We start from the raw sequence: 21771 nt of genomic DNA on the forward strand, positions 1-21771 counted from the left end.
CATCTGCAAACAGGGACAATTTGACTTCCTCTTTTCCTAATTGAATACCCTTGATTTCCTTCTCCTGCCTAATTGCCCTGGCCAGAACTTCCAACACTATGTTGAATAGAAGTGGTGAGAGAGGGCATCCCTGTCTTGTGCCAGTTTTCAAAGGGAATGCTTCCAGTTTTTGCCCATTCAGTATGATATTGGCTGTGGGTTTGTCATAAATAGCTCTTATTATTTTGAGATACGTCCCATCAATTCCTAATTTATTGAGAGTTTTTAGCATGAAGGGTTGTTGAATTTTGTCAAAGGCCTTTTCTGCATCTATGGAGATAATCATGTGGTTTTTGTCTTTCGTTCTGTTTATATGCTGGATTACATTTATTGATTTGCGTATATTGAACCAGCCTTGCATCCCAGGGATGAAGCCCACTTGATCATGGTGGATAAGCTTTTTGATGTGCTGCTGGATTCTGTTTGCCAGTATTTTATTGAGGATTTTTGCATCAATGTTCATCAAGGATATTGGTCTAAAATTCTCTTTTTTTGTTGTGTCTCTGCCAGGCTTTGGTATCAGGATGATGCTGGCCTCATAAAATGAGTTAGGGAGGATTCCCTCTTTTTCTATTGATTGGAATAGTTTCAGAAGGAATGGTACCAGCTCCTCCTTGTACCTCTGGTAGAATTCGGCTGTGAATCCATCTGGACCTGGACTTTTTTTGGTTGGTAAGCTATTGATTATTGCCACAATTTCAGCTCCTGTTATTGGTCTATTCAGAGATTCAACTTCTTCCTGGTTTAGTCTTGGGAGGGTGTATGTGTCGAGGAATTTATCCATTTCTTCTAGATTTTCTAGTTTATTTGCATAGAGGTGTTTGTAATATTCTCTGATGGTAGTTTGTATTTCTGTGGGATTGGTGGTGATATCCCCTTTATCATTTTTTATTGCATCTATTTGATTCTTCTCTCTTTTTTTCTTTATTAATCTTGCTAGCGGTCTATCAATTTTGTTGATCCTTTCAAAAAACCAGCTCCTGGATTCATTTATTTTTTGAAGGGTTTTTTGTGTCTCTATTTTCTTCAGTTCTGCTCTGATTTTAGTTATTTCTTGCCTTCTGCTAGCTTTTGAATGTGTTTGCTCTTGCTTTTCTAGTTCTTTTAATTGTGATGTTAGGGTGTCAATTTTGGATCTTTCCTGCTTTCTCTTGTGGGCATTTAGTGCTATAAATTTCCCTCTACACACTGCTTTGAATGCATCCCAGAGATTCTGGTATGTTGTGTCTTGGTTCTCGTTGGTTTCAAAGAACATCTTTATTTCTGCCTTCATTTCATTATGTACCCAGTAGTCATTCAGGAGCAGGTTGTTCAGTTTCCACGTAGTTGAGCGGTTTTGAGTGAGATTCTTAATCCTGAGTTCTAGCTTGATTGCACTGTGATCTGAGAGACAGTTTGTTACAATTTCTGTTCTTTTACATTTATTGAGGAGAGCTTTACTTCCAAGTATATGGTCAATTTTGGAATAGGTGTGGTGTGGTGCTGAAAAAAATGTATATTCTGTTGATTTGGGGTGGAGAGTTCTGTAGATGTCTATTAGGTCCGCTTGGTGCAGAGCTGAGTTCAATTCCTGGGTATCCTTGTTGACTTTCTGTCTCGTTGATCTGTCTAATGTTGATAGTGGGGTGTTAAAGTCTCCCATTATTAATGTGTGGGAGTCTAAGTCTCTTTGTAGGTCACTCAGGACTTGCTTTATGAATCTGGGTGCTCCTGTATTGGGTGCATATATATTTAGGATAGTTAGCTCTTCTTGTTGAATTAATCCCTTTACCATTATGTAATGGCCTTCTTTGTCTCTTTTGATCTTTGTTGGTTTAAAGTCTGTTTTATCAGAGACTAGGATTGCAACCCCTGCCTTTTTTTGTTTTCCATTTGCTTGGTAGATCTTCCTCCATCCTTTTATTTTGAGCCTATGTGTGCCTCTGCACGTGAGATGGGTTTCCTGAATACAGCACACTGATGGGTCTTGAGTCTTTATCCAGTTTGCCAGTCTGTGTCTTTTAATTGGAGCATTTAGTCCATTTACATTTAAAGTTAATATTGTTATGTGTGAATTTGATCCTGTCATTATGATGTTAGCTGGATATTTTGCTCGTTAGTTGATGCAGTCTCTTCCTAGTCTCGATGTTCTTTACATTTCGGTATGATTTTGCAGTGGCTGGTACCGGTTGTGCCTTTCCATGTTTAGCGCTTCCTTCAGGAGCTCTTTTAGGGCAGGCCTGGTGGTGACAAAATCTCTCAGCATTTGCTTGTCTGTAAAGTATTTTATTTCTCCTTCACTTATGAAGCTTAGTTTGGCAGGATATGAAATTCTGGGTTGAAAATTCTTTTCTTTAAGAATGTTGAATATTGGCCCCCACTCTCTTCTGGCTTGTAGGGTTTCTGCCGAGAGATCCGCTGTTAGTCTGATGGGCTTCCCTTTGATGGTAACCCGACCTTTCTCTCTGGCTGCCCTTAACATTTTTTCCTTCATTTCAACTTTGGTGAATCTGACAATTATGTGTCTTGGAGTTGCTCTTCTCGAGGAGTATCTTTGTGGCGTTCTCTGTATTTCCTGAATCTGAATGTTGGCCTGCCTTGCTAGATTGGGGAAGTTCTCCTGGATAATATCCTGCAGAGTGTTTTCCAACTTGTTTCCATTCTCCCCGTCACTTTCAGGTACACCAATCAGACGTAGATTTGGTCTTTTCACATAGTCCCACATTTCTTGGAGGCTTTGCTCGTTTCTTTTTATTCTTTTTTCTCTAAACTTCCCTTCTCGCTTCATTTCATTCATTTCATCTTCCAGGGCTGATACCCTTTCTTCCATTTGATCGCATCGGCTCCTGAGGCTTCTGCATTCTTCACGTAGTTCTCGAGCCTTGGTTTTCAGCTCCATCAGCTCCTTTAAGCACTTCTCTGTATTGGTTATTCTAGTTATACATTCTTCTAAATTTTTTTCAAAGTTTTCAACTTCTTTGCCTTTGGATTGAATATCCTCCCGTAGCTCGGAGTAATTTGATCGTCTGAAGCCTTCTTCTCTCAGCTCGTCAAAGTCATTCTCCGTCCAGCTTTGTTCCGTTGCTGGTGAGGAACTGCGTTCCTTTGGAGGAGGAGAGGTACTCTGGTTTTTAGAGTTTCCAGTTTTTCTGCTCTGTTTTTTCCCCATCTTTGTGGTTTTATCTACTTTTGGTCTTTGATGATGGTGATGTACAGATGGGTTTTTGGTGTGGATGTCCTTTCTGTTAGTTTTCCTTCTAACAGACAGAACCCTCAGCTGCAGGTCTGTTGGAGTACCTGGCCGGCCGTGTGAGGTGTCAGTCTGCCCCTGCTGGGGGGTGCCTCCCAGTTAGGCTGCTCGGGGGTCAGGGGTCAGGGACCCACTTGAGGAGGCAGTCAGCCCGTTCTCAGATCTCCAGCTGCGTGCTGGGAGAACCACTGCTCTCCTCACAGCTGTCAGACAGGGACATTTAAGTCTGCAGAGGTTCCTGCTGTCTTTTTGTTTGTCTGTGTCCTGCCCCCAGAGGTGGAGCCTACAGAGGCAGGCAGGCCTCCTTGAGCTGTGGTGGGCTCCACCCAGTTCAAGCTTCCAGGCTGCTTTGTTTACCTAAGCGAGCCTGGGCAATGGCGGGCGCCCCTCCCCCAGCCTCGCTGCCGACTTGCTGTTTGATCTCAGACTGCTGTGCTAGCAATCAGCGAGACTCCGTGGGCGTAGGACCCTCTGAGCCAGGTGCGGGCTATACTCTCCTGGGGCACCGTTTCCTAAGCCCGTCGGAAAAGCACAGTATTCGGGTGGGAGTGGCCCGATTTTCCAGGTGCCGTCTGTCACCCCTGGAAGGGGAACTCCCTGACCCCTTGCGCTTCCCGAGTGAGGCAATGCCTCGCCCCTGCTTCGGCTGGCGCACGGTGCGCTCACCGACTGACCTGCGCCCACTGTCTGGCACTCCCTAGTGAGATGAACACGGTACCTCAGATGGAAATGCAGAAATCACCCGTCTTCTGCGTCGCTCGCGCTGGGAGCTGTAGACCAGAGCTGTTCCTATTCGGCCATCTTGGCTCCTCCCCCTCAGTAGTTAAGTTTTTGGGGAGTCAAAAGTTATTCTCAGATTTTCAACTGCATGGGGGCAGGGTGGCATCTCTAACCCCTGCATTGCTCAAGGGTCAACCGTAGACAAAAATCTACTTTTCATGTGAGCTTCTACATAAAATTATATTACAGAATATATTATTTCAATAGTGAATGACATTTTAAGGTTGACAAACACCAATGTTCCTAAGAAAGTTTGTGTACATGTAACCACTGAAAGAAGTGGATCCTTTGACCAGAATAAATAAATAAAAGATTCTGGAGTTACAAATATAGTACCATATATGAAACTTATTCTCCACATGATTCATAGGCAAGCTATTACTCAAAAAATGGGTGAAGCCTAAAATTTACAGAGGCCCACCAGATGCCATTAATAAGTTAATTTTATACAAACTCTTTTAAAAACCACTGGTACCTCACAGAAATTTGCTAGTTACCTGTGCCAAAGTACTAGAACCTGTAGCTTAATGCCTATCATCAGTTTTGGAAAATTCTGTTACTATCTCTTCAAATGTTTCTTCTGCTTTCTTTCCTCTCGTCTCCTTCTATGACTCTAATTATAGATCTTTTCCTTTTTTACCACACACTCAATGTCTCCTTTCTTTATTTTCTATATTTTTATCTCTTCATGCTTCAGTTTAAATATTTTCTTTTGACCTATTTCCAACTTACAAATTTTTTAATGCTGTGTATGATTTTGTGTTAAATCCATCCATTCAAGTCTCAATTTCATTTATGTTTTATCCACTTTAAAATTTTTATTTGATTACTTACTATACTTCCCAATTTCCGCCAACATTCTCAGATTTGTCTTTTAGTTATTTGAACATACTGATCATATATATTTTAAGTTTATATTTATTTAATAACCTTATTGTCTTGATTACTTGTATATTTGTGTCTATCATGTGTTTTTTTTTCTTGATTTTCCATTACATCTTGTCTGCTTATATGCCTAATTGCCTGATTGATTTTTTTTTTTCTTTTTTGAGACAGGATCTCACTCTGTTGCTCAGGCTGGGGTGCAGTGGCACCATCTCGGCTCACTGCAACCTGCATCTCTCAGGCTCGGGAGGTCCTCCCACTTCAGCCTGCTGAATTAGCCTGCTGAATTAGCATGCCACCACGCCTAGCTAATTTTTGTATTTTTTGTAGAGATGGTGTTTCAGCATGTTGCCCAGGCTTGTACTGAACTCCTGGGCTGAAGTGATCTGCCCGCCTCAGCCTCCCAAAGTGCTGGGATTACAGGCATGAACCACTGTGTCCAACCTGCCTGATTTTTTATTTATTTATTTATTTATTTATTTACTGAGATCTTGACATTGAAGAAATATTTTAAAGCTCTGGATTATGTTATCTTCCTCCAAGAAGATTACTTTTGCTTAAGCAGGTATCGAGGCTAGGAGTGCTATCAATTACAAATCATCTTAATTCAAACAAGAATTGAAATGATTTGATACTGAGCTTCAGTCTTTGAGAGGAATGATTTATTTCTAATTTGCTTTACTCTTAGGGTTCATTTCCCGAAATATTTTCCAGGGCCCCTCCTCTGATTTTTCCGCGAGTCCTGTGAATCTGTTGAAAGCTTATTTAGCCTTTCAGCTATTACTTTTTAGACTGTCAATTACCTACAAAGGAAAAGCAGCTCTAAGTGCTATGCTCACCTCTCTGCACTTTCTTGCTCTCTTGGATCTTGGTCCACAATTTCTCGGCACCTTAGTAGCTCCCTAATACCTTCAAACAAATTTAAAAGAATTTTGTTTTAATTTTTCTAGTTGTTTTAAATGGGGAAATACTTCTGAAACAACCTAGTCTACCAAAGCTGGAAGCAAAATTTCATTGAAAGGGAAAGATGAAGCATGAGCTTTTGCTTTATGAAAGATCAAAGGGTACCAAATTTGCTGATGTTTTCTCTGATGCTATAGAGTTATTGATAGTATGCTTCCTTGCAGATTTCTTTGTAAAAAATAAGCATCTTGATCTAGTCTTTTGAGGTAAATGTAAAGTTTAACAGCAAGTAAGAAAGGGACTACATTTCAAAAGAACTTTGTGCTATGGAGAGAGAATTTTGAAAGAAGCATTTGTTAAACATTTCCATCATTTTAAGATTTTGTTGTTGCACGTATCAGGTTAACACTTACAAAGTCTCTCATCTGCAAGACAGTTACAAATTAGGAATTACAGTTTTTTCAACTGTTTAAATCTTTCTAGCTGAAAAAATTTTATTGAGTCTGGAAGCCATTTGTTAAAAATAAAAAAAGCAACATCTTCTAATTGTTTGCCCAATAGTAGCAGAAATGAACATAAGCTAACTAAATTTTCTCCTCCCTCCAAAAACCCCTTTGCATAATTGGTAGATGGGATTTTAAAAATAACAAGTGTAGTTTAATAAACAGAACCAACAATGAACTTCTTTAATTTAGATTTACATCTTTGTGAATTTTTTCTTTTCCTCTTTTTTTTCTTTTTGAGACAGTCTCACTCTGTCCCAGGCTGCAGTGCAGTGGCCTGATTGTAGCTCACTACAGCCTCAAACTCCTGGGCTCAAGTGATTCTTCCATCTTGGGATCCTCCCTCCCAAGTAGCTGGGACCACAGGTGCATGCCACCACGCTTGGCTAATCTTTTTTCTTATTTTTTTGAGATGGAGTCTTGCTCTGTCACCCAAGCTGGAGTGCAGTGGCATGATCTCAGCTCACTGCAACTTCTGCCTCCCAGGTTCAAGCAATTCTCCTGCCTCAGCCTCCTGAGTAGCTGGGATTACAGGCATGTGCCACCACACCTGGCTAATTTTTGTATTTTTAATAGAGACAAGGTTTCACCATGTTGGCCAGGCTGTTCTTGAACTCCTGACGTGAAGTGATCCACTCGCCTTGGCTTCCCAAAGTGCTGAGATTACAGGCATGAGCCACCGTGCCTGGTCTAATCTTTTCTTTTTTGTAGAGATGAGGTCTCCCTATGTTATCCAAGCTGGTCTTGAACTCCTGGGCTCAGGCAATCCTCTTGCCTCAGCCTCCCAATGTAAATTTTTTCTAATTATAGCAGCCATTCACATCAAGTATAAAAATAAGCTGAACGTAGGACCAGACATTTGAAGCATATTCAGTAACTTGCTCACATTAATAATTTGTTAATGACATAAAAAGTGATTTTGTGCCATTTTAATAAATGTATTTAAAAGTATTGTTACTTCATCATTTTTTCTTTTTTAGGTGTTAGAATTCCATGTATAAGTATTGTGGTGTATATATAATTTATAAGTAAACATGTATATTAGAAGTAATACTAAAAAATATTAGCTGGTGGGTGTGTGATCAAAAAATTTTGGATGCTACTTCTCTAGAGAATATATCAGAGGCAGCATATACTAAAAAAGCAAACAACCAACCAAAAAAACAACAGAGTTTATACTTCAAAGATAAAATATGGTCAAACTATTAAACAAACAAACAAACAAAAAAACAAGACAGCTGAGTTAGCATTCCCTCAAATTGCAGAGCCAGGCGGAAGTTGGCTTTTCTGCTTCCAATTACTTCTCTTCTTTGTTTTCAGACAGGCACTATGGTTTCCACAAAGCTCTCCTAAAGCCAGAGACGTTTCCAACTGACCTGTAGTAATTAGGAGCACAAGCCTTGAGTCCTGGTGAAGTTATGTGATCTCAGGGAAGTTACAGAAATTGTGCACACCTCAGGTGTCTCATCTGTAGGATGGGCTAATAATAGTATTTTATTTATTTCTTTTTACCAACTGACATCTGAGCACCCCTCCCATTTATAGCTGTTGTCTCTCCATCCATTCTGGGACTCTCTGTGGAGCCAAAGGGTCCAGATATTCCCTAGCCCTGGCAGATGGAACACAAGTGGCTGTGGTGGAACTGAAGGCCCAGCGTTGGCAAGGCCAGTGAGGGTTCTAGCTAGAGCAGTTTCGTAGTATCACCTTTCCGGTCCTAGTTCTTTTTCCTTCTTGTCAATTCTGTGAGCCAATCAATAGTCTTCAAATAAAACACTTTCCTGCCTACGTAAGCTGGAGTCATTTCTGATACTTGCATCCAAGGACTTTGAGAAGGGCACTATCTTACTCCCGTTTTGTTGTTCATTCTGTTTTTAAAATTATGTATAAATGGTTCAAATATTTTTTTGGCATACAATGTTATGAATTTTAACATCTGTATGGATTAAAACACCACTGCAATCAGGATACAGAACAGTTCCATACCTGGCAAAACTCCTTTCTGCTTCCTTTATGTAGTCATGCCTGCTCACTTACTCTCATCTGCACCACCCAGTGGTCAGTCTGGGTAGTGGTCTATCATTAGTTCAGTTCTCAAAGTCTTTTTGGTAGGCCAATTGTGATCAGATCCGTACATGTACAACTAAAGGGTAAGCCCAGTAGTTCACAAACAACTTTATGGGTCACTTTCCAGAGCTCATACCTCTCTGCAATTTTCCAGTAATTTCTGGTTCTCAAGCTCTCCTCTTTGGGCCTGTGGCCAGCATGCAGAGGCTTTACTTACCCTGCTCTGCCATCCGTGGGACCAAGTGGTGGAAGGTTAGTGAGACAGAGAGAGAGAGAAAAGGCAACAGGGTTTGCTCCATCCTCTTGGGATCACAGCTTCATGGTTTGGGGAGGAAATCTCCCCTCTATCACAGTTTTGGCTCCTGTTGAATTGCAGCCTCTACCACTGTTGCCGTGGGATTGTGGGGTGCAAGCAAATGGAGAGAATGAAAAAGGGTGAGAGGACTTATACATCATCTTGGAGTTTTAAGAGTTCCTTTTTCTGCTTCTGAGCCAGATCTAGAGGCTTGCTCTTGGACCTCTAGGGAGAGATCATTCCAATGCCTGCTCCCCAGTTCAACAGTGCATTAAGTTTAGGCCATGTGATACCAGAAAGAAAAAAATGGTAAGCTCCACCAGTTTGGTGAAACTTTGAATTCTGGTCTTCTTCCTCAATCAGTCTGCTGCCATTTACCTTCCAGAGTCCTCAAATAGGCCCATACACTCTGTCCAGAATTTCGAGTTGTGTTTACTAAGAGACTTTTTTGTTTTTTGCAAGGATCCAAGGTGATACTGCATGTATTATAGCAGAATGCCTGATACAAATTGAAAGATCATTAAATATTAGATATTTTTAACTCATTTATTCTGCTTAAGCTATTAACCAAAATTAATTATTAACATCAAATTTATTTTAAACTATTTAAGACCAAGAGACTGACTTAAAAACAATTTAAACTAACTTCAATTTAAATTTTAAACAATTTAAATGCCCAGGACCAGGTATGATATTATGTTCTTTTGAAAAGAGTTTCTCTGAAACACTTTTTCTACTCCCCCGCCCACATTTTAAACTTGATTTAGAGGTCAGGTTTATGTATAGTTGTGATGTGCTATGATATTTGTATCACAGGACAAAACGATTTGAAGATGCCTCTATACCCCTATCATCTGTAGATCAAAACTGAGAGGTGAGGAATAGATGGGGCAGGGAAGCTCTGGTTCAAGGATGGTGTTTTTCTCCCTTCTGAGTCATCATTTGTGACCACAAGTCCATTAGTGTGGAGATTTTCAGAGGATTTTTTTGTTTGTTTGTTTGTAACTTAGGCCAGTGAAAAAAGAACAGGAATTAGAGTCTGAAGAATTCAGTTCATTTAGACTAGGAGATGAACCAAACAAATCTGCCCACCCACAACCTGAAAATAAAACGTACACACATAAAGTAACAATGTAATACATAATGTAATTAGTAAATAAAGTTGTATTGGAATGGGGTCACACTCATTTCTTTACATATTTTCTATAGTTACTTTCCTGCTATAACAGCAGAGTTTAGTAGTTGGAACATAAACCATTTTGCAAAACCTAAAATATTTACTGTATGGCTTTTTACAGAAAAAGTTCGTGTAGAAAATCCAAAAGAATTGACAAAAATACTCCTGGAACTAATAAGTTATTATAACAAGTTTGGAGGATACAAGGTTAATATACAAAAGACAATTGCTTTCCTATATACCAGCAATGAACAAATGGAATCTGAAATTTAAAACATAATGCCATTTACATTAACACTTAGCTATAAGTATTAAAAATATGTACATGATCTATATGAGGAAAACGACAAAACTCGAAAGAAATCAAAGAAGATCTAAATAAATGGAGAGATAATTCATGCTTTTGGATGGGAAGACTCCATATTATCAAGATGTCAGGTCTTCGTAACTTGATTTATAGATTCAGTGCAATCCCAATCAGAATTCCATCAAGTCATTTGTGGATATTGACAAACTGATTCTAAAGTTTATATGGAGCAGTGAAAGACCTAGAATAGCCAACACAATATTGAAGGAGAAGAACAGAGTTGGAGGAGTGACACTTGAGAACTCCAACACTTCCTAGAAAGTTACAGTAATCAAGACTGTGTGGTATTAATGAAAGAGTAAACAAATTAATGGAACAGAATGGAGAGACCAGAAATAGATTCACGTAAATAGAGTCGACTGATTTTTGACAAAGGAGCAAAGGCAATAAAATGAAACAACGGACATCCACATGCAAACAAATGAATTTAGACCCAGACCCTTCATTAAAATTAACTAAAAATGGATCACAGACCTAAATGTAAAATGCTATATTATAAAACTCCTAGAAGGTAACATAGGAGAATCAAGATGACCTGGTTTGGTGATGACTTTTTTGATGCAATACCAAAGGCATAAACTATGAAAGGAAGAATTGATAAACTGGACTTCATTAAAAATTTTTAGAGATCTGCTCCGAAAAATATACTTCAAGAGAATGCAAAGACAAGCCACATACTGGGAGAAAATGTTTGCAAAAACATGTCTGATAAGGGACTGTTGTCCAAAATTAAAAAAACAAAAAACAAACTTAAAACTCAACAATAAGAAAACAAACAACCCAATTAAAAAATGGGCCAGGCCAGGCACTGTGGCTCATGCCTGTAATCCCAGCACTTTGGGAGGCTGAGGTGGGCAGATCCCTTGAGTCCAGGAGTTCAGGACCAGCCTGGGTGACATGGCGAAACCTCATCTCTACAAAAATTAGTCAGACGTGATGGCACATGCCTGTAGTCCCAACTACTCAGGAGACTGAAGTGGGAGGATCAGTTGAGTCTAGGAGGCAGAAGTTGCAGTGAGCTGAGATTGTGCCACTGCATCCAGCCTGGGTGACAGAGTGGGACCCCATCTGAAAAAAAAGGGCCAAAGGTCTTAACAGATATCTCACCAAAGCAGATATACAGATGGCAAACAAGCATATGAAAAGATGCTCCACCTCATTTGTCATCAGGAAAATGCAAATTAAAATAACAATGAGATACCACTACATACATATTAGAATGGCCAAAATCCAGAGCACTGACAACAACAAATGGTGGTGAGGTTGTGGAGCAATAGGAACTCTCATTTATTGCTGAAGGAATGCAAGATTGTACAGCCACTTTGGAAGACAGTTTGGTGGTTTCTTACAAAATTAAACATAAGCATAACCTTACCATATAATTCAGCAATCACACTCCTTGGTATTTACCTAAAGGAGGAGAAAACTTTTGTCCACACAAAAATCTGCACAAAGATGTTTATAGCAGCTCCATTCATACTTGCCAGAACTTGGAAGCAACCGAGATGCCCCTCAGTAGGTGAATAGATAAATTATGGTACATCTAGACAAGGGAATATTATTCAGAGCTAAAAAGAAGTGAGTTATCAAGTCATGAAAAGACATGGAAGAAACTTAAATGCATATTACTAAGTGGAAGAAGCCAATCTGAAAAGGCTACATATTGTATGATTGTAACTATATGACATTCCACACCCATAGAATGTAAACACCAAGAATGAGCCCCAATGTACACTATGACCTCTGGATGATAATAATGTGTCAATGTAGCTTCATCAATAGTAACAGATGTACCACTCTGCTGCTGGATGTTGATATTAGGGGAGGCTATATATGTGTCGGGGAGGGGGATATATGACATAGCTCTGTGCTTTCCTCTCTATTTTGCTGTGAACCTAAAACTGCTCTTAAAAAAACAAGTATTAAAAAAAGTTTGCCAACCCCTGTTTTGGAGCTAACTCTGATCATTTGGGCAAATAATTTTTTCTCTCTCTGGGTATGTCTGTTTCCACATTTATATAAAAAGAAAGAGCTGAACTAGGTAATCTGTAAGGCCCCATCTGTGCCTCACATGCTCTCTCTGCCACTATTGTTAAAGGACAACACACTATTGGTTGATTTTAAATGTTTACTTATGGAAAATTTCAAACCTATACAAATGCAGAGAGAATGGCATAACAAGCCCTCGTGTAGTCATCACCCAACTCCAACAAATACGAACTCATGGCCAATCTGGTTTCATTCATACCCTCCTAACTCCCAAGCACTACCACCTACTACCACCCCACTAGATTTTTTAAAAGCAAATCCTAGACATTATCATGTCATTCATAAATATAGTATACAGCTCTAAGAGATAAGGGTTCTTTTTTAAAACATATAAAACTATTTAAAACATTTTTTGTTGAGATAAAATTCACCATTTTATCCATTTTACGGTATAAATTAAATGGTTTTTAGTATATACACAATGCTGTCCTTCACTAGTAAAGCTGTCCTTCTCTATGGTGGGCATGGAAAATAGGAAATTCCCTTCCATCACCCCAAAAAGAAAACCCTTACACATTAGCAGCCACTTCCAAATCCTCACAACCCTTTAGACTACTTTCTGTCTCTATAGATTTGCTTATTTTGAACATTTTATATAAATGGAATCATACAATGTGTGGCTTTTTGGTCTGGCTTCTTTCACCTAGGATAATGTTTTCAAGACTCATCAATACCACAGCAGGTATCAGTACTTCATTCCTTCTTCTGGCTGAATAATACTCCACTGTATAGGTAAACCGCGTTTTGTTTTTCCATTCATCAGTTGATCAACATTTGGATTATTTTCTCCATTTTTTGGCTATTATCATTAATGCTATTGTGAAAATTCACGTATCACTTCTTGCGACAGCATATGTTTTCTTTTCTCTTGGGTATATACCTAGGAGTGGAATTACTGGATCATTGGTTATTCTACATTTAACTTTTTGAGGAATTGCTAGACTATTTTCCAAAGTGGCTGCACCATTTTTGTCTTTCCACCAGCAATGTGTGTGGTCCTGATTTCTCCACATCTTTGGTAACATGTTATTTGTCTTTTTTATTATACCCATTCTAGTGGGTGTGAAGTATCCATTTGTTGTTTTGATTTGCATTTCCCTAATGACTAATGATGTTGAACATCTTTTCATGTCCTACTGGTTATTAATATAGATATTTTTTGGAAAATGTCTACTCAAGTCCTTTTCCCATTTTTAAATTGGGCTGTCTCTTTATTGTTGCATCTATGAGTTTTTAAGATATATTTTGTATACTCAACCCTATCAGACACATGATTTGAAAATATTTTCTCCTGTTCTGTGGATTTTCTTTTTACTTTCATGATAGTGTCCTTTGATGCACAAAAGTTTTAAATGTTGATAAAGTCCAATTTGTATGTTTTCTTTGTTGCTGTGTTTTTGGTGTCATATTTAACAAACTGTTTGCCTAATCCAAGATCACAATATTATTATTGAAACTAAAGAAATGACAACAATTTCATATATCATCAAATTTGTAGTCAATGTTGAGATTTTTTTTTGGTCTCATAAATGTCATTTTACAATTGGTTTTTGTTTGTTCGTTTGATTGATTAGGGAATTTAAACAAGGATCACAAGTTTCATCTGATAAGTCTCTTAAGCATTTTTTAAATTAAACACTCCTCTTCTTACTGTCTTTTTTCATTGTCATTCATTTGTCTGTACAATTTCCCACATTCTGGATTTTGCTGATTGAATTTCCAAGATAGCGTTTAGCATGTTTCTCTGTTTCTTGGAAAGCTTGATCAGATTCAGATTCCATATTTTGGCAAGATGATTCCATAGGTAGTGCCACATAATTCCTACTGCTTTCTATCAGGAGGCACATACTGTCTGACTGTCTCTCATTTTGTGATGTTAAGATTGGTTGGTGAGTTCAGATATTGTCAGCTTGACCTGCTCATTATATAGGCCCCCATCGCCTTTTATTTTACTTTATTTTTTTTAGAGATGTGGTCTTGCTGTTTTACCCAGGCTGGAATGCAATGGTGTGATCATAGCTCACTGCAGCCTTGAGCTCCTGAGCTCAAGCAGTCCTCCCACCTCAGCCTCTCAAGTAGCGAAGACTATGGGTATATACCATCATGCTTGGCTAAATAAAAAACAGTTTTTTTTAAGAGATGGGGTCTCACTATGTTTCCCAGGCTGGTCTCCAACTCCTGGCCTCAAGCTGCTTCTCCGGTTTCAGCCTCCAAAGCACCAGTATTACAGGCGTGAGCCACTGCACCTGACATCCCATCCTCTTTTAACTAATGGTTTTAGCAAGTCATTGATGATTATTGCCTGGAATTATTATTTTATTAGGGGTTGCAAAATGCAACTGATTAATTTGCCCGATGGCTATTGCCTACCGAATATTGAAACTTCCAAATGTATTATTTGTTTTCAATAATGCCAGACAAACTGCTGATACTTCTCTGTGTTCACCCTCCTCCCTATATTCTGATTTTTAAACTCTTTACATTTTTTGAGCTAGGTTGGTGGTAAGATCATGTTGCTCATATTCCAAAGAATTGTCTTGACATTTCTTTACATTATGATTTCAATCACTCCACCGAGTAAAGGTTCTGGACATCGTTTACATTGAAGTCCTTGGCATAATCATAAAATATTTGTAGATGGTCTTTTAATTATCTTCTCTCTCCTTCTTTAGAATCCTCAATTTCTATACTTTCCCCATCTCTCCCCTCAATACACATATCTTTTATCTTTTAAAGACTTTTCTAGAATCAGAATGAAACAGAAGAAGCTTTATACTAATGTGTAAGAGACTTGCTGTCTTGCCTCTCTATGAGTTTGCATTTTAAAGGGCGAAAACATAGCATTTACTTAACCTAAAGAAGTGAATCCTGAGTGATGGGATGCCAAGCTCCAGTGCTGGAGGCTTTTTTTTTTTAAGCCAGAATTTTCCCTGAAAAAGATCATGAATGCCGTATCCTTTTGACCATGAAAACACATTCTAGCCTGCATGTGTGTCACTCTTGGTTGGGAACCTCTATGCTCTCGGCTGTCCTTTCTCAAAAGCTTCTTGGTTTCTTCTGTGTCTCAAGAGCCAGTGTCAAATGGCTAAATGAGGAAAAAGATTGTTGATAGGACCATGGCATCTTAACATCCAGGTTTAGGTTATAGCTACTTGAGAATTTAGATTTTGCTCTCTCAATCAAACAACACTTTTAAAATAGCTTGTTGATTAGGATTAGCTTTGGCTGTAAGCAACAAAGAAACCTAAAATAACAATGGCTTAAGCAGGATGGATGTTTATTCCTCTCATGTTCCTGAGAAGTCGAGTTTGTCAGTCCAGGACAATCTGGGCACTGCAGAGGGTCAGAGACCTAGGCTACTTCTATTGTGTGGCTTCACCATGCTGATTCCCTTCTCAAGGACCCCTTGGCCCAGACTGATGGCTAGAACATCACTCATTGTATCTGAATTCCAACTAACAGAAAGGAAGAATGGAAACACAAAGAGCATGCCTGTGCCTTTCAAGGAAACGCTCATAAGTTGCACATGCCGCTTTCTCTCTGCATTAGCAGAATTAGCCATATGACCACACCTAGCTGCAAAGGTGATACGAAATATCTTTATTCTGAGCAACCATAGGGCCAGTTAAAAATCATGCATTTTATTACCATGGAAAGAGAAAAAAGTGGATGTCAGTGGACAACAATTAATATCAGCTGCAAATAAACATTATAATAGCAAACAAGAAGCAATGTGGTATTGAGTGTCCCTTCCCCAAATTAAAAACAGGGAACTCTTAGACAATGTACTCACTAACTGTAGACTGTTATTAATTATTTTTGGATGGGGCTGACCTTACTTCCTAACATGACATCAAACCCATGTTCTCTCCTCCTCCTACAAAAAAAGTTTAATCCCTTCTGGTGCCTTTTTTTGATATAATTTGGAAGCCCACACTTGGTAAAACCCAAATTATTGTGGCCAGTTGTCTCTATTTTAGTGACTTCCTTTTTTAGGAGAAAAAAACTTCTAAAATAGTTTCATGTGTATTATATTTTTAAATTTGGAGTAAATGAGTGCTCACTGAATCCATTTAGTGCTTGGGTTTATCTGCTTGGGTTTTCGAATTGGTCATGTGGGAGAGGAATTCCTTGAAATCTTTTATTTATTTTGTCCTTTATATAAAGCACACCATGTTCCCAGGCTCAAATGTTTTAAAAGAAATCCTCACTTCCAAAACAACATATTGTCCAAAGTGGTTGCCCTAGCTCACTCCTCTGGGTAATGGCGGCTGACTCATTGTGTGCTGGCCAGACTTAACCTTCCACAAACAGCTTGGATTCTGTAGACACTAGGATAAGCTTCCTGTTTGGTCAACCAGTGGCTAAGAATCAAATGAAGGTTGTGGTTTATCTCTCTGGATATGGTATTCAAGATGGAACTCTGTGGGAGAGCTGAGGTGTTATCCTGGCTAGATGACAGAGAATGGCTCAGAGATCCTCTGATCAGTCATCCCTTGAACTTCTCCAATGGCAAAGATCCAAATTCTAGTATTTTCACCAAAAGCTTTCCCCTGATCAACTGTCATGTCCCTTTGGTTTATACCTTGACTTTCCAAGCATGTAGTCAAAAGGTGAGAATAACGATTTACAGGCTTGGCCCCCCAGGATTTAATGTCATCAGAAACTTCCTCCCACATTTCCTCTGAGCTGCTCCTTTCCTCTTCAATAGTCTCTAGATCCCTTCATATATTCTCACACATTTCCCCCCTAAATTCTCTCCACTTTTCACCTCTTTTTTGTTATCATCATTGTTAAATTTGATTTTCCCCCACTTCTGATGCTATGAACAATGGCTCCTGTTCTGCCATCGTTCTAGAATAACCTAATGCACTACATCTACATAATATCTCTTCCTCATTCCTACAAGAACTGTCTAAATTCTCACCTCATTCAAAATGTTATAAATGAAGGTTCAAAAGTCATTGTCAAAGGGAATCAAGGGATTGATGATCATTCTTTGCCATAAATCTAGAGTAAAATCATATTTTAAAGGGTATGCAAATAAAATAAAAATATACCCCACCCTCAAATTCTTTCATTCAGAGAAAGTTTTCCTCTCCTTTTTCCTCTGCTACTGCTTTGGAGGATTGTGTTACAGAAGTAAGGTAGGAGCATCAATTCGGCTTCTGAATTTTTCTCCTTTTTTTGGCCACCACTTTTTAAAGACTATAGCATTAGTTTGTATCCCTATATTTCTTATTCAAGTTTATTTATTTTCAGATTATTTTTCGTAGGTTTTGAGGGATAAAATTTAATATCTGGCTTCACTCTGCCACCCTATTCTGGAAGGCTTTTATAATTCCTCAGGTTTTTTAGAGGGAGGAGATGAACGAGTTAACTTATTAATTCTAAAAGTCAGTTTCTCAAGAAGACCTTACCAGTTCTACACTAATATTAAGGCTAGGAAATAGTGATGATAACAATAATAATAAAGACATAATAGAAGACCATGGAACACATTAGTGTTCTTATACACTCAAAATATTTCCAGGGCTTAGGTCAAAACACGATTAAACATCCCAAGGCAGATACAGATAAATTGCAAAATAACTTCAAGTCTAACACCTCTTCACCTACTTCGGCTCAACCTGTTCCTTTTCTTTTTAAAAAATTGTGATAAAACAAACACAACATAAAATTCACCATCTTAGCCATTTTTAGGTGAAGTGTTCAGTGCCATTGAGTACGTTCATATAGTGCAACCGTCACTACCATTCATCTCTCCAGAACTAGTCTTTCTATCTTGCAAACTGAACCTAACCTCTGCACCCATTAAACAGTAACTCCCCATTTCCCACCACCCCCACCCCTCCCCAGCAACCATCAGTCAGCTTTCTGTCTCTGTGAATTTGACAACTCTAGGTACTTCATATAAATGAAGTCATACAGTATTTATCCTTTTGTGACTGGCTTATTTCACTTGGTATTATGCTTTCAAGGTTCACCCATGTTGTAGCATGTGTCAGACTTCCCTTCCTTTTTAAGGTGAACAATATTCCATTATATGTATATACAGAGGTCTTCAAATAAAGCCAGTTTGGTTAATGTCACTTTGTTATAACATTGAAGAGGAAAATAAATCAATTCTTGGCAGGAACCAATGTTTGCATATTCTCCTCATGTCTGCATGGGTTTCCTCCCATATCCCAAAAATGTGCCCCTTAGGTGAACTGGCGTGTCTACATGGTCCCAGTGTGAGTGCGTGTGAGTGCGTGCCTGACTGTGCCCTGTGATGGGATGGAGTTCTGTTCAAGGTGGGTTCCCACCTTGCACCCTGAGTTGCTAAGATAGGTTCTGGCCACTTGTGACCATTAACTGGGATAATTGGGTAAATAATTATCTTATTTTTATTAATCTTTCTTAAGAGTATCTATAGTTCACATTTATTTCAATGTTTAATATTAGAAGTGCTTTGATTTCTATTTAGAAGTTTGGTGATGCCTTGGTAACCAGAAATATGTTGTAGGAACTTAACTCTTCTTTATATCAATCAGTCTGTGGTAAAATTAATTTTGTTGTATGGCGTTTAGCTTAAAGACAGTTTCCAAGGACCTATTGACAATGTTAAGTGAGGACTTACTGTATCCTGAATGTTTCATCATTCCTTCGTCAACGGACATCGGTTTGTGTCCACCTTCTGGTTATTGTGAATATTGCTGTTATGAATATTTGGTGTACAGATATCAGTTTGATATCCTGCTCTCAGTTCTTTTGGATATATATTCAGATGTGAAGTTGCTGAATCAAACGGCAATTCTATTTTTAATTTCTCGAGGAATCGTCGTACTGTTTTCTATCAACGTATTCCTTTTAACTTAAAATGTAATCTCATGCAGGGAGAGATTTGCCCTGGATTTGGGTTTGCTTTTCAAATACTTGGAAACAGAGTCTAGTAATGCTAGTAATTTACTAATAGCCTCAAGTTGGAAAAACTGTGTGGCAATTACAATCAACCTAATAAACCAAAGGGGAATACAGTATATGAAATAAATGATGAATAATGGATTTGGATAAGTACTCTTTCCCTACTTGGAAGTGTGTTATGGATAATGGCCACCACTCCACTTTGATTTCAGGTGTCCCTGATAAGGCTCTGTGTGACTAGCCCTTGATAGAGTTTGGGGTTCTTCTCAGCGAAAACTTCCACAAAAGCAAGACAGAAACAGTTTGGAGTCTATTCATCATGGTTTCGTATCCTGTGAATTTCAGTGGAATGAATCACTAAATTGAGCTTCCAGAATGCTACCCTGAAAAAAGTGGGCAGAGCTCTCTTTGAACTAAAAAATAAAAAACAAAGGTCTGGAATACATCTTGTGTTCCCCTGCTCAGCAGAGGGCTGTGTGGAGAAGAGGCTGAATCTGCAGCACGGTGGGCTTTCTTCCCACAGCTTGCAGTAGACTTTTCTTGGAAATGACAGGGCATATTTGTTCAGGCTTCAGACTTGTCACTTTTCATGTGCTCATAGGTTAGGCCTGGGGTTACCTGTTTTCAGGTTCTAGGCTTAGTTTTTGTTGACAAAGTATGACTTCCAGCTTCAGAAACTGGCTATGGGTGGGAAAGGATGTGCTTACAGAGGCTTGTGTTAAAAAACAAAAAAAGAAAGCACATCAGGCTTCTTAGACATCAAATGGTTCTTTTAAAACTGCATATTGATGGGTTAAGTGTAAATGATCTCAAAACATGTGGATTAAATTTTCCAAGAAGCACACATGGATTTCAGAATCAGAAGAAAGGAGATCTTGGCAATGTTAGTTTTGGGATTTCCCAGGCTCCAAATGCTTTGCTGTTCTTGGTGCCTGATGCATTTCCATAATCAGACTCAGGGTTTGTTTTATTCCTTTTTTTTTTTTTTTTGTGATGGTGACTCAGAGGATGGTTGACTGAATATTTGTTTTAGACATGAGGCTTTGTCAGTGGCCGAATCAAGCAACTGCGAATGAAACTCTACTTGGGCTCTAGTTATTCCATTTGTCTCTCCATATCACCAAATTTACCAATGACCCAGCCATTCTTATCCTCTTTATCTCTTGGCACATCAACGTGTAATGATCACCAACAATTCTGCCAACATAACCACTTCACCACCACTCAAAGGGCAGTGTAGGTATGAAAGCACAACCACCCACATCCTGCATCACTTGGGTGAAAGAAATGGTGAAAGAGGCATCATGGAACAGAAAACAAGCATAGACACTGGAGTCAAGCATGGGTCTAAATCTCAGTACCACCTCTTACTAGCATGTTTTCCTTACACTCTGCTATCTAGATAGCATAGTGTTGTGAGAACAGCGATGATAACCTATGTGAAGTGCCTGAAGGAGTGCTGGGTATGTACCTGGGAGGTGCTAAATAAAAGGTAGTTGGCTAGGCCGGGTACGGTGGCTCACGCCTGTAATCCCAGCACTTTGGGAGGCCAAGGCGGGTGGATCACGAGGTCAGGAGTTCGAGACCGGCCTGGCCAAAATGGTGAAACCCCGTCTCTACTAAAAATTCAAAAATTAGCCGGGTGTGGTAGGCATGCCTGTAATCCCAGCTACTAGGGAGGCTGAGGCAGAGAACTGCTTGAACCCAGGAGGCAGAGGTTGCAGTGAGTGGAGATTGTGCCACTGCATTCCAGCCTGGGCATCACAGCGAGACTCCGTCACAAAAAAAAAAAAAAAAAAAAAAAAATGATACTTGGCGGTGGTAGGCAGCTCCTTATTGCAGTTTCTTTTTTTCTTTTTGTGTGCTACTCCCTGCTTCCAGAGCTTCCTTAACAATTCACTGCCTTTTCCCTAGTGGTCTTCCCATCCTGCTCCATTCCCCAGGCCAGAGTTAGGAAGTGCAAGGATTCATACAAATGATCTTGGATGCTTTTTAAGAATGCAAATCCCTGGGATCCATGTCTAGTAGCTCCAGATTCTTAGGAGGGAGTGGGAATCTGTAGTTCACATGAGTGTCTCCAGTGATGCTGATGTAGATCTGAGGCCTGAACTTGGCAAACGGTTGTCCTCAAGACCTTCCTTCTTGCAGCCATCGGAAACTATGTGTCCTGAGAACCATGCAACTGTGGTGACAGATAAGAGGCTTAAATTCATGTCCCTCCAGTATCATATTAGCACTTGATTATACAACAGGGTTGTATTATTGGAAAATAAATGAGGGATACTCCCTACGTGGATGTCAGTTTTGAAAACGGGGTCTGTGTAGAAAGGGGGCTGGCTGGAAGTCACGGTAGGGGGAATTCCTGAGTGGGTCATACCACATCAATGACTGCTGTAATTCCAGTTTCTGCTCTTCTTTATTAAATACACTTGAATTGAAGGCCGCTACTCTGGGATTTTGAAATAATCATTTAGAGCAGTGGTTCTCAAAGTATGGTCCGAGACCAACACAACACCAAGGAACTTGTTAAAAATGCAGATTCTCAGCTTCCTACCCAGACCTGCTGAACTAGAA

This window comes from Pongo pygmaeus, chromosome 16 (assembly GCF_028885625.2).
Source record: "Pongo pygmaeus isolate AG05252 chromosome 16, NHGRI_mPonPyg2-v2.0_pri, whole genome shotgun sequence".
NCBI classification, from domain to species: domain Eukaryota; kingdom Metazoa; phylum Chordata; class Mammalia; order Primates; family Hominidae; genus Pongo; species Pongo pygmaeus.